The sequence below is a fragment of the Schistocerca cancellata genome, chromosome 2 (assembly GCF_023864275.1).
Source record: "Schistocerca cancellata isolate TAMUIC-IGC-003103 chromosome 2, iqSchCanc2.1, whole genome shotgun sequence".
Lineage (NCBI taxonomy): Eukaryota > Metazoa > Arthropoda > Insecta > Orthoptera > Acrididae > Schistocerca > Schistocerca cancellata.
The window spans coordinates 568,644,647-568,662,692 of record NC_064627.1 but is presented as its reverse complement, the minus strand read 5'-3'; positions in this window follow the sequence as shown (position 1 = coordinate 568,662,692).

Genomic DNA, 18,046 nt, shown 5'->3' with positions numbered 1-18,046 from the left:
CAATACGTCTGCAGGGGACTTGTTGAATAGCTGTACTACGTCGGGAAAAAGGAGGTCCAACACGATGTTAGGAGGTATCTCATGAGTTTTGTAACCTCAGGGTCTTGACAACGTAATTTACATTTAGATGTGACAACAGCGACAGTTTCATAGTTTTGTTGTTTGATGTCAATGATTTTGTATTCGCCTAATGTGATGTTGTAAATGCTTTCAAGAACCTGATAGTGGTCTGTCAGCTGAACCTGTTTGTTAACTGAAGAATTTTACCAGCAGCTCGAGTCACGATTGTCCTTGCAGACAGTCGTCCTTCCTGCGCACCAGTCGTGAAAGAAACGGGAAATGGAGAGAAGTCTGTTTCCCGTACAATGACCTTAGTATGATTTTCATTTCATATTTAGCAACTTGTGTATTGATTTCCTAGTAAATCATTACGTAGTATTTCCTTTCTGCGACAAGCATATGACGACATTAATAGTTTTGCACTGAAATATCTCCCTCGTTCTCAAGAAATTTTGCTGTCGAACTCTGACATTATATAGTACGACACATACTGTATGTGCTGTCAATAACAGCAACTACGCGTTTGCATAACTGCAGCTTGCTGTGCCTGAAGGCGGTAAGCTGCCATGTTGAGTGACAGAACGTTGTCTGCCCTGTACATGCAACATCCTTTTCGCAATGGTTCAGACACAACATGTTAGTTTGGTATATGACATGTCTTGCTCATAAACCGGCTATAATCTTGGCTTAGAACTAGACTTGACGATCTTCGATAGTTTAACACGAAATATCTTCCGACGATATTTCATCCAATAACTTTTATCACGCAGGTTACTCCTCACGAGCAGGATGACTTCTCTACGAACATGCCCTACTGTGTTTTGGGTTAACATGCACACGGCTACCGCGCTTCCATTTTTCTTGCCTTTCTCTACTTCATTTTTAGTTACTACACAGGTACTTTCCCGTTTTTCGAACTACAACAAGTTTCCTGTCCATAGGTATGTCGTCTTGCATTTCTTAATACAAATATTTAGTTACAGTAACACATGGTATTAGTTCCAAAATTCCGAAATATACGCTGAAGAGACAAAGAAACTGGTACACCTACCTAATATCCTGTAGGGGCCCCCGAAAGCACGTGGAAGTGCCGCAACAAGACGTGCCATGACTCGATTAATATCTGAAGTAGTGCTGGAGGGAACAGACACCATGCATCCTGCAGGGCTGTTCATAAATCTGTAAGAATACGAGGGGGTGGAGATCTTTTCGGAACAACAAGCATCCCAGATATGCTCAATGCTCATGTCTGGGGAGTTTGGTGGCCATTGGAAGAGGTATAGCAATACCTTAGGTGTAGGGCGTCGCATTGTCCTGCTGGAATTGCCCAAGTCCGTCAGAATGCACAATGGACGTGAATGAATTCAGGTGATCAGACAGGTGATCACCTGTCAGAGTCGTATCCACACACCCCACACCATTACAGAGCCTCCACCACCTTGAACGATCCCCTGCTGCATGCAGCGTCCATAGATTCCATCTGCTCGATACAATCTGAAACGAGACTCGTCCGACCAGGCAACTCGTTTCCACTCATCAACGGTCCAACGTCGGTGTTGGCCGGCCCAGGCGAGGCGTAAAACTTTGTGCCGCGCAAACATCAAGGGTACGTGAGTGGGCCTTCGGCTCCGAAAGCCCATATCGATGATTTTTCGTTGAATCGTTTGCACGCTGACACTTGCTGATGGCCCAGCATTGAAATCTGTAGCAATTTGCGGGAGGGTTGCACTTCTGTCACGTTGAACGATTCTTTTTAGTCGTCGTTGGTCCTGTTCTTGGGATCTTTTATCGGCCTCAACAGTGTCTGAGATTTGTTGTTTTACTGGATTCCTGATATTCGTGGTACACTCGTGAAATGTCGTAGGGAAAAATCCCCACTTCATCGCTGCCTCGGAGATGCTGTGTCCCATCGCTCGTGCGCCGACTACAACACTACGTTCAAACTCACTTAAATCTTGATAACCTGCTATTGTAGCAGCAGTAACTGATGTAACAACTGCGCCAGACACTTGTTGCCTTATATAGACGTTGCCGACCCCAGCGCCGTATTCTGCCTGTTGACATATTTCTATATTTGAATACGCATGCCTATACCAGTTTCTTCGGCGCTTCACTGTATATATTCTTCTACTTTCAGATGAAGAGATTGGCAGTAGCAACTGTTAAGATTCAAGCATTCCTTACGTACAGTTGAAATGTATCAGAAATTTTTCTCATTGTCTGATCAAAGACATATAAACTAGAACATTATGAACATGTAGCAAATGATGACCACAGATTCGAGTCAATAGCGAAGAACAGGAAACAAATGATAACTTCGAAACAGACAGTTGTTTAATCTTCTAGTGAATCAATGCAAAAAGAGTGCGTAATAGCGTGTGCCACAGGGCTGTGTTCCTGGACCTTTGTTTTTGTTGAACAAATGGAAGACTTGCCTTCACAGTCGGTTTAGACCAGAAAGAGAGCTGCCCGCAATCTGTGCTGTGTAAGCGGGTTATCGATAGTCATAACTGGTGTCGAAAGGACGGACATCGATTCGAACGTCGGCGGCGGCAGCGGCTCGCGCGTGGACGCGTGCCCGTACTGTGCGAGAGTAGATAAGCGGGGGCGGCGCGCGCGCCGGCCACTCGCCGCGAGCCCGGCGACCGCGCGGGAGATGCGAGCAGGCCGCGGGACGCGCCGGCTGCCACACGTGAGTACGCTCTCCGTCCGGAACCACCTGCTGTCCCCAGGCGCGCAGCGCGTGCAGGCTAGCTGTGCATTTGAGTGCCGAGGACGTCTACAATGCCCGTTACGTATCAGCATCACAGGGGCTGTGTCTGTCAACCTTCCAGCTTAATTAAAGCGATTTTCAGTTACCTAGGTGACAATGCCAACTGTTTACCGTTAAGTGTTGTGATTTTGCTAGCGTAATTAATCAGTTAAACTGCCCCGCTTGCATTTTATGTGTTACTGATTTCTTTCATCAGGTGCGAGTGTCAGCAGATATTCATTTCCCCAATCTCGACACGTTAAACAGAGACGTAAAACTACCGTCGACCTTCGTAAGTAAGGTTTTCCTAGCAGCTTTGATCAGTTAATATCGTAACCACGTTACCCGTACGTTTGGTGTGTTACATACCTATACGGCGGTACCTCATTTCGATCGCTTTGTTTGCAATTGCTATCAGTGCCTTACTAGAGTCCCTTAGAAACCGGAAGCGGTGAACCAACTAGAAACTAAATGTGGATATATAAAGCGACACGCAACATACGGAAAATTTTGATCCATATAGTTATACACCTGTCTATTACTTAAAGTAAGCAGTTTTTATAGAAAAATTGAAAATGTCAATGTTTAATTCCGGTTTTATTTTAATATTATTGATTTGTAACGTGAAACGGGGGGATGCTGAAGTTAAAATTTAAAAAAATTAAGAAAGAATACAGATTAAGCGTATAGTGCTAGAAACCACAGGCTCGTCAAAACTAAGGTAAAGTTAAAAACTGCAAAACAAAACCATATTAAACATCGCTTCACTACATCGTCAAGCTTGTATGAAACATGCTTCTGTTACTATTAAACAACTTTTGCACTTATCAGTTATAACAGGAAACTCTTGCTTTTGATCATGATGAACAACAGTATCTTAAGCAAAAAATAACAACAATAATTATCCAGATTTTTTTGTGTTCGTATATGTAAACTTTACTTGCAGCAAAAGCAGTTGTTACGCGAGCAGCTATTTCTACTTGTAAACTGCAATTTATATTTTCTAAGGATATAAAATACAGAACTAACTAAACACTGAACGATGTACCGTTCTAATAGTCTATGTGGAAAACAAAGAAACAAGAAACAAAGAGAAGTCGTTGCTCCCAGATCCTCTCTCACACATTTATTTACATTTCTTTCCCCATCAATGCTACCAATACTGTCAGTAACCCCACCCTTCACTATGTCATTTATGTGATGATGATGAAGTCCCTTACTCCGTAACAGAGCATAGGGGACAATACGGAAGACCCGCATCGCCGTACTAGGCAAGGTCCTAGTGGAGGTGGTTTGCCATTGCCTTCCTCCGACTGTAATGGGATGAATGATGATAATGAATACGACACAACAACATCCAGTCATCTCGAGGCAGGTGAAAATCCCTGACCCCGCCGGGAATCGAACCCGGGACCCCGTGCTCGGGAAGCGAGATTTATGTACTGTACCTAAATTACTGAAGCGTAGTTTTAGTAGTGCACAATCTCCAACGTTAAAGGATAACACTCTGCTCGACATTATCATCGAAACAGAATGGCATGAGCCAGATGTAGATTTCCCATCATGACAATGAATAAACTTCTTACGACATTATCATCAACAAGGAGTGGTGGGCGTTTGATGTGAATTTCCTTTCAGGGCAATAAATATCAGATGATACTTGCGTCTAATGAGCGATACTAGTTACAAATAATCTGATACGCGGCCTGTGACAGTTCATGTACATCTTCATGTACGTCTATACTTCGAAAGCCATTTGACTGTGTGTGGTGGAGGATTCTACTTGCACCACTATCTGATAACCCCCTTCCCTCCCTTTTCCCCCTTCCATTCGCTAAAGGTGCGTCGGAAGAATAATTCCTCGAATTTTCTCGTTGAAGGCATTTTGCGAGTCGTGTCTGGAACGAAGTAATACGTTGTCCCACTCCTCCCGGAATGTATTCTCTAGGAATCTCAACAGTAAACATCTCCGTGATGCTCAACGAATCTGCATCTGGAGTTTGTCGAGCATTTCCGTAAGGTTCTCGCGTCGACTAAACAATCCCCTGACGAAACGCGCCGCTCTTCACTGGATCTCATCTCTCACTTCTGTTAATGCAACCTGGTAAGGGTCCCAGACTGGTGATTAATAGTCCAGAATCGGTCCAACAAGATTTTGCAAGCCACTTTTTCCGTGGATGAATTACACTTCCTTAAGATTCTGCCTATGAATCACTGAGGTATTTGGTTTTCCTACTACATACTCTGCGTGGTCGTTCCATTTAACGTCGCTCAGGATCGTTACTCCTAGATATTTTGCACTACTTGCTGTCTCCAGCAAACTATCACCAATAGCCTAATGGTGCAGTAGTGAATTTCATCTTCCATGTGTGCGCAATATGTTATATTTATTTAGGATCAGGCTCAGCTTCTATTTCCTGTATCGACCATCAATTTTCCGCAGGTCTTCCTGCAGTTCGCTACATTCTAACTTTCCTACTTTCTTATAGACAAGCGTATCATCTAAAAACAGCTACGTGGGGCTTCCGATGTTATCCAGTAGATCATTTGCATATATTGAAAACAATAACGGTCCTATCACACTTCCTTGGGATATCTTGGGATACTCCTGAAAGTGCCTTTATATATGTCGACTTTGTTCTATTAATTGTGGCTTGTGGAGTTCTTTATGCAGGGATGTCTTGAATCCAATCACATATCTAGTCCAATAGTCGGTAAGCTCGTAGTTTTTTTAATCAAATCATAGTTCGGGACTGTACCATATGCTCCTGAAATCAAGGAACACGGTACCAACCTGAGCGGCTATACCAACAGCGCTGTCGATCTCATGGAGGAAGAGAGTTTCTCAGTTACGGAAAATCTCTGTTTGCGGGATCCATGTTGATTTTTATAGAGAAGATTTTCGTTTTCAAAAAATGTCATAAGACATGAGCATAAAACATGCTCCAGAATTCTACAACAGACTGATGCGAGCGAAATAGGCCTGTAATTGTGTGCATCTGTCTACGATCCTTTTTCAAAACGAAAACGTCCTACGCTTTTTTCCAGCCGTTAAGTACTCTTCGTTGCTCTAGCGAACTACAATAAACTTCTGCTCGAAGGGGAGCATGTTCTTTCGCTCAGTCTCTGTAGAATCTTCCCGGAAATTCATCTGATCTAACTAGATATCTTCCCTGTTATGCGATTGTAACTGCTTTTCTATAGCTGCCATTTCGACTTTCGGGCGATGACCGAAAGGAGGGACTGTATTACTATCTGCTGGGGCGAAACAGTTTCGGCAGATCGTAAACTAGGTCGTAAAAGTTCATGTATTCCCTGAAGCCGATGACCGCGTTTACCATTGAATGAATTACTTCAAAAAATGGTTCAAATAGCTCTGAGCTTTATGAGACTTAACATCTTAGGTCATCAGTCCCCTAGAACTTAGTACTACTTAAACCTAACTAACCTAAGGACATCACACACATCCATGCCCTAGGCAGGATTCGAACCTGCGACCGCAGCGGTCGCGCGGTTCCAGACTGAAGCGCCTAGAACCGCTCGGCCACTCCGGCCGGCTGAATTGCTTCGTCAGCCGAAGCAGAAGTCTTCTGATAAATTAGAACTTAATTATGATGATACTGTAAACAGATTCTTAGCCGTAACGTCGCTTAAATATTTGTCTTTTTCAGTTTCAGGCACTCTCCTGAAGGTGCTGCTTTATAGTGCTTACTGTGTGTCGTCAGCACTTAAGATCCATTATCACTGACAGGATTAGATGCCTGTACATTGTCGTATATTTCACTACCCTTAATGAATATACGACAGAAGTAAGTGTATCGTTTTATTAAGAGCTTCGTCATTATTTTCAGCGACACGTGGTCTGTTATCATCGTTTCATGCTTCATTTTTCACACTGAGAAACTTTACGACATATAATTAGTATTACTGACTCGCCATAAACGCAGATGTATTTCTCTTTGAGGGACGACAAACCAGATGGCACGATTATGTTGTCGTCGTTTGTGTAATGCAGGAGTCGGCACTAGATCCAATACTATGGACGCTCGATGTTGTTAAGTCGATATATGGGGAGTTTGCTACACGCACCGAGGCCAAATCAGTGTTTGTGAGCACTTCATTAGTTTTATAGTTAGCAAACTCTACGAACGTGCAGCTGTTACGTTTAGAAATGCACAATTAACCTTTCACCACTGATCGTGAAATATCATACGTAAAATAAAAAGACTGCACCATTTTTTGGATAAGCGTTAGATATCGTTAATATACTAATTAAATAAGGGAAAACCCTCCACCTCGATTAATTTAACTATTTTAGATGTTTCTCTTAAAAGCTCACAAACTGTGAAAATTAGGTAATGGGCCAATAGAAAACATATTTACACTTTTCTGTTCTAATATCAGTGGAGGTATTAAATTATTATGCACTTTTCTCGATATATATATATCTGTGTGTGTGTGTGTGTGTTTATAGCGAGAGTGGTGTATGCTCTATTTTCATTCAATGTGTCATACTTTATGTCTATACTCTGGATATTTTTCAACCAGTAGTTTTCAATAGGCGATATGTTACATCACAGAGGTGCTGAATAGAAGGAGTGTAATCTTTGGTTGCCAGTAGCATTCTGTGAGAAGTAGTAGGGAGTCAGGTGTTGGTCACACTACTGAACGGTCTGGAAATAGAGTACAGAGCACAGAGAAAAAATACAGAGGATGTTGAATTTTCGAAACATGATTTGATAAAGATTTATTTGAGACGTGTGAAGATTTTCAAATAATGTTTTTGCTGTTTTGCTTGCTGTGCGTAATTTATGATGTGTCTGAAAACGGGAAGTTGTTGTGGGATCTTTTCTTTATTGGTTCGGGTTGGTTAGTTCGATTAATGAGACGTGTTTAGATAAGGTCATCATTTCACGTGGACTGCATTCAGAAGTTATAGATTCTCCACTACCTTAGCTTTTTAATGATTAATTTCACGGCAGAGTCATATTTTTAATAACAAGTAATGTTTTGAAGGTGATTATACTTATAATAGTCAAAGAATGACTTTCATTATTCACAATGTAGTTTTTGGATGCTGGTCTTTTTACAGTCATATTGTAGATGCAATATCCTCCACCGTCTCCTCAGAAAAATTAGAATTTTTGTTATTGTGTGTCGCGCCATTGTGCCTTGTGAAACACAGTGGCTACAGTCAAAGCTTAATGTGTTTAGAATAGCTGCAAGTCCTTGCACTGCACTACGGGAGATTTTCTTTCCTTTTAGTTGGTTTGCTGCTGCGCTGTATTTTTTATGTTTATCGCTTTCGAGCAGTACCGAGTTTCCGCTGCCACAGGAAAGCCACATAAATTTGTTAGTGTCAGTTTTACATTACAGTCAGGACAACAAAGTTTTCCTGAGGAGACTATGAAGGATATTGCAGGCAGAGTAATTCTTACTGTGCAATTTTACATTTGCATGTGTATCATCTAGTGTTTGGAATTTTATTTAGTCAGTTTTCGCACATATAATCATATGGCATTTTCATAGAAACGTTTGGTCATCTATTCCTTCAAAATTAAATTTGTCGTTTTATCCAGCATTTTTTATTCTGTTAGTCTTGTACGTTGTGACTGCAAGTTGCGTATTATGACGCCACGCACTGTATCAGTATTCCCTACACTGCACAACAGAAAGTCGACAGAACAGCTTATTTAACATGCAGTTCTACATGTTCTAATTAATTAATTCAGTTCAAATGTAGTTACACAGTGTGAGATAGTTTTGGCGACTCATTCTTATCAGATAGCGTTTCCGTAATTACAGTATTTACATGGTTCACGATTACAACACAGGCACACACGAAGTTAAAGATAGGAACTCATTTCAGTCCACTACAGTTCTAGTTGATAATATTCAGCTTATTTATATTTATTCAGTAAAAGATACGACGTTTAACGCTAGTTACTCTATCGCACAACTATCAAACTGAGAAAGCTAATAGGAGTACATTCTGAAACCTGAAACTAGTAACCGCCTCACTGACATCATTTGAAGGTCATGTCGTAGACATAAATTGTAAACCACATAAGTAACCTTTTTAAGAGTTTTCTGTACGTGTACTACAAATCTGTGTTTATCTTTAATTTCAAAGATATAAGTTCCACAACAATTCAGGACAGTAAACACTGTTTCCCGTTGTCACTGAAGTTTCGTGAACAGTGCAGTTTCTGTTTATGAGGCCCTGCCACAGACAAATGAAGGTCAAGTTGTATGAAACTGTTGGCCTGGGGTCTCCAGTGGTACAAACTGCAAGAGTCTTCAATACGTAATGCAACATTTTTTTTCAGAAAGCAGTTTGGTTTTATTACGGATTCCAGTATGCCATATTATTCCCCTCACTTTTGGCTACAAACCCCTACTTTGTAACATAATCTGCGTTCAATGCGTCGGCCTTACGCCACTTTACTTGGAGGGTGTATATGCCCACATGGCACTACTCTATTGGTCAGCGTCTGAACCAAAGTCTTGCAGCATCAATAACCTCCCCATCATTCATGTACTGCTTCCATCGGAGTGCATCTTTTGTCGTTCATTGAGAGTGTCCGCACTTTCCAACATTGCAAGAGCTGTATGCGGCCGGCCGGCACACGCAACATCACACAGGTGTGCGCCAGACGCTTATTCCAACGACCCACAATGCTTACCCACCATGCTTTTGTTCACTGCCAGGTAGCCATAGACATTATGCAAGCGACTATGAATATCTGCGAAGGTCTTCATTTACGCAAAAAGAAAGTCGACGACAACTCTCTGCTTAGAACGCAACTGTTTTTTGCGGCAATTTTGAAGGCAACGTTTAGCGACGCCAACTGTAGGAGCTTCATGAAACTATAGGGACTGAAGCAGGAATATTCCTCAATGTCTCACAACAAGCTCTGCATCTTTTAAACTGAAATTAGCGGAGAAAAAATTTATTGCGTTACTTATTGAACGTCCCTCGTACCTAGAAAGCTTCCATTATTTCCGCACGTGGCATTTTTCTTTCGCAAAGGCTGACCGTAGTTCAGCTGTTTAGTGTACCTGTGACGAAACGTGCAATATGTAATGACGTGTTGTGTTTCTGATTACGATGAGAGAGAAAGAGAGGAACGTACTGGTGAAACTGATGCCCAAACTCAGCTTACCGCTCTCGAATAGCACCAACGAGTGTGCCGAGCGGACAGTCATCAACTGTGTCACAAGCCTCACTCCATGAGACACTGCAAAGAAGTCTGGAATCAACTTACGACACTCACACGAGCTGTGCTGACTACGAACTTCACCTTTGCAGGTGTGGGTGGCACGTACACGCGCCCGCATCACTTATAAAGAAACGGCTTTTATTCCCTCTGCCGAAACATTCGCTCCAAGCAAATAAGTTGATAAGAATTTTCGCAACAACTTAGAGTCAATTTAGAGGATAAGGGTGTCCGACAACGTTTATGAAAATTATCATAGAAATGACTACGACAGGAGTACCAAAGAAAGCCTCGTCTGAAAAGTTTTCAATTTCAAAACGGTGCTGAATAACTCAGCTCATTGTTATCTGGAAAATAACGTTCTGGTTAAAATCTTTTCTCCAAAAAAATGCATTTCTTGTAGTTTCACAGTTAATATGAGCAACGATGGAAATGGCCGGTTAGATCAATTTTTAAAACTCGAAACGTGATATAATGGCAATGTTGCATGGATTAGCATCTTCTGGATGAGTGAAGACCACTTCCGAGGCGCTGATTCCAACGCCTTAGTTTTCCAGACGTATTTGCTGAACATCATTAGATTTTAAATAAAAGTTGTTTGACATTTTGAACATGTAAATGAATGGTTTCCAAAAATGAACAGCATAGAGACAGAAGTGATGACACTTTCTGCAGGACCTGACTATCATTTTACAATACTGATTTGTTTGACTGATGGGACTGCTAAGTGCAATACCACCTACTCCCCTGACTTAAGCCCTCGTGAGTTCAACTCGATTTCTAAACTGAAGGAAACACTTCACGGCATTCGCTTCAGAACTGCTACAAATTCGACGGGTAAAAGACTGCGCCTCTCGAAGTGTCTAAAACAACTGGCACTGCTAAGAGTATCCTACGACTTTCACATCGCTGGCAACGGGTTATACACAATGCTGGTGACTACTTTGAAGGTCAATAAAACTTTGAAACACGTATCTATTTTGTACGAGCTGTAAATAAATAATTGCCACTATTGAAGTTCCAACTCTTGTAGTAAGGATCAGTGAAGTGAAGTAGAAAGTAGACAATGATATCTGGTTATATGAGTATAGGGGTAATATCAACACCAGAAGACAATATTATAAGGGGAGTAGGATTCGTTATAAATAGGAAGGTAGGGCAGAGAGTGAGTTACTGTGAACAGCTGAATGTTAGAATTGTTCTCATCAGAATCGGCAGCAAACCAGCACCGACAACGATAGTTCATGTACACAAACCGAAGTCGCAAGCCGAAGATGAAGGGATGGACAAAGTATATGAGGATATTGAAAGGGTAATTCAATATGTGCAGGTAGATGAGAATCTAATAGTCATAGGGTACAGGAATGCGGTTACAGGGGAAGGAGTAGAAGAATGGGTTACGGGAGAGTATGGATTGGATGTAGAAATGAGAGAGGACAAAGACTAATTGAGTTCTGCAATAAATTTCGGCTAGCACTAGCCAATACTCGGTTCAAGAATCACAACAGAAGCAGATATATCTTGAAAATGCCTTGAGACACGGGAAGATTTGAGTTAGAGTACATCATGGTCAGGCAGAGATCCCAGAATTAGACACTGGATCGTAAGCGTACCCAGGAGCAGACATAGACTCAGATCACATTTTAGTAGTGATGAAGAGTAAGCTGAAGTTTAAGAGACTAGTCAGGAAGAAACAAGGCGCTAAGAAGTGGGGTACTAAAGTACTAAGGAATGCATAGATATGTTTCTAGTTTTCTGAGGCTATAGATACTGTTATAAATAATAGCTCAGTGGACAGGCCAGCTGACGAGAGACAGACATCTGTAAAAAGGGCAGTCACAGAAAAACATAGGTACAAAGAAAGTAACTGCGAAGAAACAGTGGGTATCAGAAGAAATACTTCGGTTGATCGATGAAAGAAGGAAGTACAAAAATGTTCAGGGAAATTCAGAAATACGAGTCATTTAAGTAAGAAATAAATTGGAAGTGCAGTGAAGCTAAGGCGAAATGGCTGCTTGAAAAATGTAAAGAAATAGAAAAAGAAATCATTGTCGGAAGGGATGACTCGAAGTATAGAAAAGCCAAAACAATCTTCAGTGAAATTAAAAGCAAGGGTGGTGACAAGAGTGCAACGGAATTCCACTGTTAAACGCAGAAAAGAGATTGGATAGTTGGAAAGAGTAAACTGAAAGCCCGTATGAGGGGGGGCGGGGGGGGGGGGGGACGACTTGTCTGATGTGATAGGAGAAGAAACAGCAGTCGATACAGAGGAGATAGGGATACAGTACTAGAATTTAAAAGAGCTCTGGATAATTTAAGATCAAGTAAGGCAGAAGAGACTTTTAACAACCCATCAGAATTACTAAAATAATTGGGGGGGGGGGGGGGCAGGAGGTGTCAAAAAACGACCATTCACGTTGGTGTGTAAAATACGTGTGTCTGGCGATGTACGATCTGATATTGCAATTCCGAATTGCGATGAGAAGTTCCTTCGGACATGCACGCGTGTCAATATGGGCTACTATCAGCTGTAGAATGGAATGACAATGAAAATTTGTGCCGGAACTGGACTCGAACCGAGATTTCCCGCTTATAGCGAGCGATCGCTTTAGCATTATCCACCGACATTTGGCAAGCGACTTCCAACTAAAATGTTTCCTCTGTACGGAATATACATAATGTATGTAAGAGTACAGGTTGTTGACACAAGGTTGATGACATATGGAGGCTTGTGTCTGACCGTGGGCCGTGCACGGATAGCCAAACTGAAGGGCGTTCGCACGCGATAAATGGGATATTCGGGTTCGAGTGCCGGTCCGGAAACAATTTTTATTGCCGTCATTCAGTTCTACAGCGGATAGTAGTCCACATTCGTAGTTACGGATACATTTCATGTATATACCATTTGACTTGGCGTAAAAAAATCGCCCCGCACAATTCGACGACTGCAAGAGCCGACAAGCGCGAGAATTATCGCACAATCAGCTTAACAATTCATGCGTCCAAGTTGCTGATAACAATAAAGAAAACTAGCATGTGTTAGATGACGATCAGTTTGGCTTTAGAAAAGGTAAATGCATCAGGGAGGCAATTCTGATGTTGCGGTTGGTAATGGAAGGAAGTCTAAAGGAAAAGCAAGACACGAGCATAGAATTTGTCGACCTGGAGAAAGCGTTCGACAATACGAATTTGTACAAGATGTTCGAAATTCTGAGAGAAATATGGGTAGGTTACAGGGAAAGACTGGCAATATACAATGTGTGTAACAGCCAAGACGGAACAAAAAGAGTTGAAGACCAAGAGGGAACAATAAGAGTGGCAGACGAAGAACGAAGTGCTCAGTTTAAAAAGCTTGTATGGCAGGGATGTAGTCTTTCGCCCCTACTGTTCAATATGTGCAACGAAGAAGGAATGACGGACATAAAAGAAAGGTTCGAGAGTGGAATTAAATTTCGAGGTGAAAGGATATCAATGATAAGATTCGGCAATGACATAGCTATCCTCAGTGAAAGTGAAGAAGAATTACATGATCTGCTGAATGGAATGAACAGTCTAATGAGCGCAGAATATGGTCTGAGAGTAAATCGAAGAAAGACGAAAGTAATTAGAAGTGACAGTAGAGATAACATCAGAATTGGCGATCACGACGTAGATGCAGTTAAGGAATTCGGCTTTCTAGTCAGCCAAATAACCCATGACGTACGGTGCTAGGAGAAGGACATAAAAAGCAGACTAGCACTGGGAAAAAGGGCATTCCTGGCCAAGAGAAGTCTACTAGCATCAATCATAGGCCTTAATATGAGGAAGAAGTTCAAAGGGTTCAAACTTCTGAGGTCATCAGTCCCCTAGAACTTAGAACTACTTAAACCTAACTAACTAAGGACATCACACAGATCCATGCCCGAGGCAGGATTCGAACCTGCTACCGTAGCGGTCGCGCGGTTCCGGACTGAAGCGCCTAGAACCGCTCGGCCACTTCGGCCGGCGAGAAAGAAGTTTCTGAAAGTGTACCTTTGGAGCACAGCATTATATGGTAGTGAAACATGGACTGTGGGAAAACCGGAACAGAATACAATCGAAGAATTTGAGATGTCGTGCTTCAGAAGAATGTTGCAAGTTGATGGACTGATGAGCTAAGGAATGACGAGGTTATGCGCAGAATCGGAGAGGGAAGGATTATGTGGAAAACACTGGCAAGGAGGTGGGACAGGATGATAGGACATCTGTTAAGACATCACGGAGTACCTTGGTACCCAAGAGAGGTGTACAGGGTAAAAACTCTAGAGGAAAGCGGAGAGTTGGATACATCCAGCGAATAATTGAGAACGTAGGTTGCGAACTACTCTGAGATGAAGAGGTCGGCACACGAGAGGAATTCATGGCGGGCCGTATCAAATCAATCAGAAGACTGATGACTCAAAAAAAAAAAAAAAAAAGAAAGAAAGAAATGCACAATTTGTTGGCGTCGGGTGTATTTCTGTGTAACGTGGAATAGTTTCTAGACATTTCCTTGATGATAATGCGATCAACGTGGCGATTGATAGTTTACACTTTATATGTCTGTCATACTCGTACATTTTCGCGCAGGTACGTCAGCTACCGATGGTTTCTATTTCGTGCACTGCGACAATTTTATCAGTCGCCACATGGCACCAGCCACATACGGGCCGTTTCACTGCCTTTTAATTACATATAAATTTTAATGTGAAGACTCTCACGCTTAGCCTAGCTGCAATGGGAATGTTTTTTAATGGATTTTATTTGGTTTCACTGATGGTCACACATATCATGTTACTTGACTGTGCTGAAGTATGTCGTCGGCAGTAATTTTGGTTTATTACATTTTTGTCCCGTGGTTTTGTGCATCCTTTAAATCTCGTTAATTTTATTTAAGACTGATGTAAAAAATTTCTTCAATAGGTCATTGTACTGAACTCTCAAAGAAGACAATTTTAGCATTGTTCAAACCATGGTCAAGTGTCAATAAACCTTTCTACCTTCAACTGTTTGGCTGATTTTCTCAAAAAGAGTTTCTCTTTATAAAAGCTTCCAATTGCCATGTTAGAGAGCGATATTTCGAGTGCGACATCGTCGTAAAATTTATTCTAGCTCTTTCATTAGTATCTTAGAAGATCCTTGCACCATACGCGGGAATGTGAGCACTTATGCTGCCACGAAAAAATTGTTTGACTACATTTTTTGCAGTAAAAATGAAACAGCGATGTTTCAACTTTACAGTTCCTCGCCGTGACTGCAGGAAAACAAAACTTCCAGTTCCCCAGGTGAATGTGAACTCCAACGGAAGCATCGGAGATATCGCCTGCTAGACGTTAAGATTTTAGTCGAAATATTCCTTGAAAAGAGAAACCTGGTATTTAGTTTATTTCTAATGTTGTTCTTAACATTCATCTCAAAGAAATTTTCTTCTATGTGTACACGCTGTCTCACACTTTAATGTCTAATGTATAAAGATGGTAGAGCGTCCTACAAAGAGTACTTTGAGATCAGGATATAAAGGCTTGAAAAGAATATTCTTGGCGAAAGGGGTCTGCAGCGCCGCACTAGCTACAGTGCGTGTAGTCTTTACGAGTGAGGTCTCTGTCTGCTCGATGATATTCTCAACTACCGCAGTTCCACGGCTAGAGTGATGAAAACACACATTCTATGCCCATTTCAGATCGATGGTATCGATTCTTTACCATTTTAAGCATGACAACTGTATGAGATCTGTGGTGTCACCGCCAGACACCACACTTGCTAGGTGGTAGCTTTAAATCGGCCGCGGTCCATTAGTACATGTCGGACCCGCGTGTCGCCACTGGCAGTAATTGCAGACCTAGCGCCACCACATGGCAGGTCTAGAAAGACGTACTAGCACTCGCCCCAGTTGTACGACGACTTTGCTAGCGACTACACTGACGAAGCCTTTCTCTCATTTGCCGAGAGACAGTTAGAATAGCCTTCAGCTAAGTCCATGGCTACGACCTAGCAAGGCGCCATTAACCATATCTGGAGAGAGTCTCATTTGTATAGTCACGAGCGATGTACCACAATGATGGAATAAAAGTATTAAAGATGCTACGTACTTTTCTTTCGTGCATTCATAACGTATACTGTTCCAGACTTCACACCCGTCTGCGTTAGATTATTGCGTGCATTTAGGCCTCCTCTGTCTACAAGGTGTTGGCACATTTGCCAACACATCAAGATCAACTAATATGATTTTATTTGCTGCCACCGCATTTGAATGGTACAAATTAGCTGATGTTCTACGCTGTTGCTGCTGGCTGAACCTCCTGCCCCCGAGGAGATATGGTTTCAAAACGACGGGCACCATCGAACTGTGGACAAGTTATCTAGCTGCCATTAAAAAGTTTGCAACCACAGTAGTTCAAGATTATTGTCCGCCGAAACATATGGTTTTAACATAATAGATCATCACAATTTCGTTTTAATAGCAGTGATCACTCGAGCATCAAATACCCTCGTTCTTGGGTTGGAGGACATTTTCCGTGGCCAGAATGATCGCTGGATCCCAGTGCTGTAGATATATTTCTTTGGAGTTATATACAGTCGTCTGTGCATCAAACCGCAGCAGGAAATGAACTGGTTGGTGGGGCCTGGTTATTGTCTTATTGTACAACAGGCAACATGGATGCTTCACAGTGTGACAAAATTTTAGTACCATTTTATTGCATGTGACTAGCTGTCGTATTTGAATAGACAGTCCGAGCTTAGATGACTGCTACGAGATGTAAGTTGTTTACATCAACAAAATCTGAATATCCAGTATCGACCAATAGTTCCTTATCTCAAAGTTATCAGTTTAGGACCCTCTTCTGCTTGTGTAATTTTGATCTCAAATATTTGCGAAACTATATGCATCAATTTTATGGAAACTAAGACAAACTCAGAGGACCTACACATCGTCTCGGGATACTCATCTCTTGTCTAATAACAGCTTGAGAGCCACGCGTAGAACTTGTTTATACCTTAATGACAGTCGCGAATCGTGAAATCGAGAGGGGATGGGGAGGAGGGCGTGAGTAGTATTCTGTTGCAAAACATTTTTGTTGTTAGCGCCTTGACGTACATATAAACATGAAAGTATCTGATATTTTTAGTTTTATGTTTTAATCTTCGTATTGGCCAACTAGGATTCCGTAAAAACTTTACTTCGTCTTCTTTCTTTGTCGTTTCGTGTTTTTCTACCATTCCTTCATTTTCTCCTCATGATACATCTTTCTTCTGTGTATGCGAAATGGTAGGGAGGTAGGATCTGGAAATGGTGAGTTGCTGTACATAAAGATAGGTTTTTAAACATTTATTTACTAAAATGAAAAATTCTCCTACCGTAGCGCAAAAGAGGCGAATCTGTCAGGAGCAGAGTTGGGGATGTAAGAGAACTAGCTTTTCTACTTATCTGGTACCTTTAAAGACATTTAGTCAAAACATCTTGACATATATGCGCTTTTTTTACTTTCTCCTATTAGAACATGTACGTAATTACATTAGTCATGTAACATGATACCTGGTGTCACGTCGTATATCACGACACATGTCATCATGTCATCCAACATACCATTTGTCATGTCTGACACAACATGTCATTAAAGATACATGCATCCCCACTCTAGGATCTTCCTATTATACATGCGTCCCACTCTCTGAAGTACATAAATTTGTGTCTATTTGCTCTTACGCCCCTCATAACATATGTAACACCTGGTGGGTTTGGTCTCCTCGGGGAACAATCCGTCCCAATCTTCTCACCCAGAAATCAAAAAATCTACCCCAGAAATTTTATTCCTACTCCACCACAGAAAAAAATCTTTTAGCCGTGACTTGTATGCTATTCAGCCAAATGATATGCTATAATGTTTCCTATGGCTGGCGAATCTTCAGAATTTTCGACGCAGGACCAGGGGCTTTAGCCTATAAATTGCAAGATGCAGGTGTGCCGACACCTTGCAGTTAAAAAAGCTCCGTGCGCTGGGGAAGTAGAGTTAGCTCG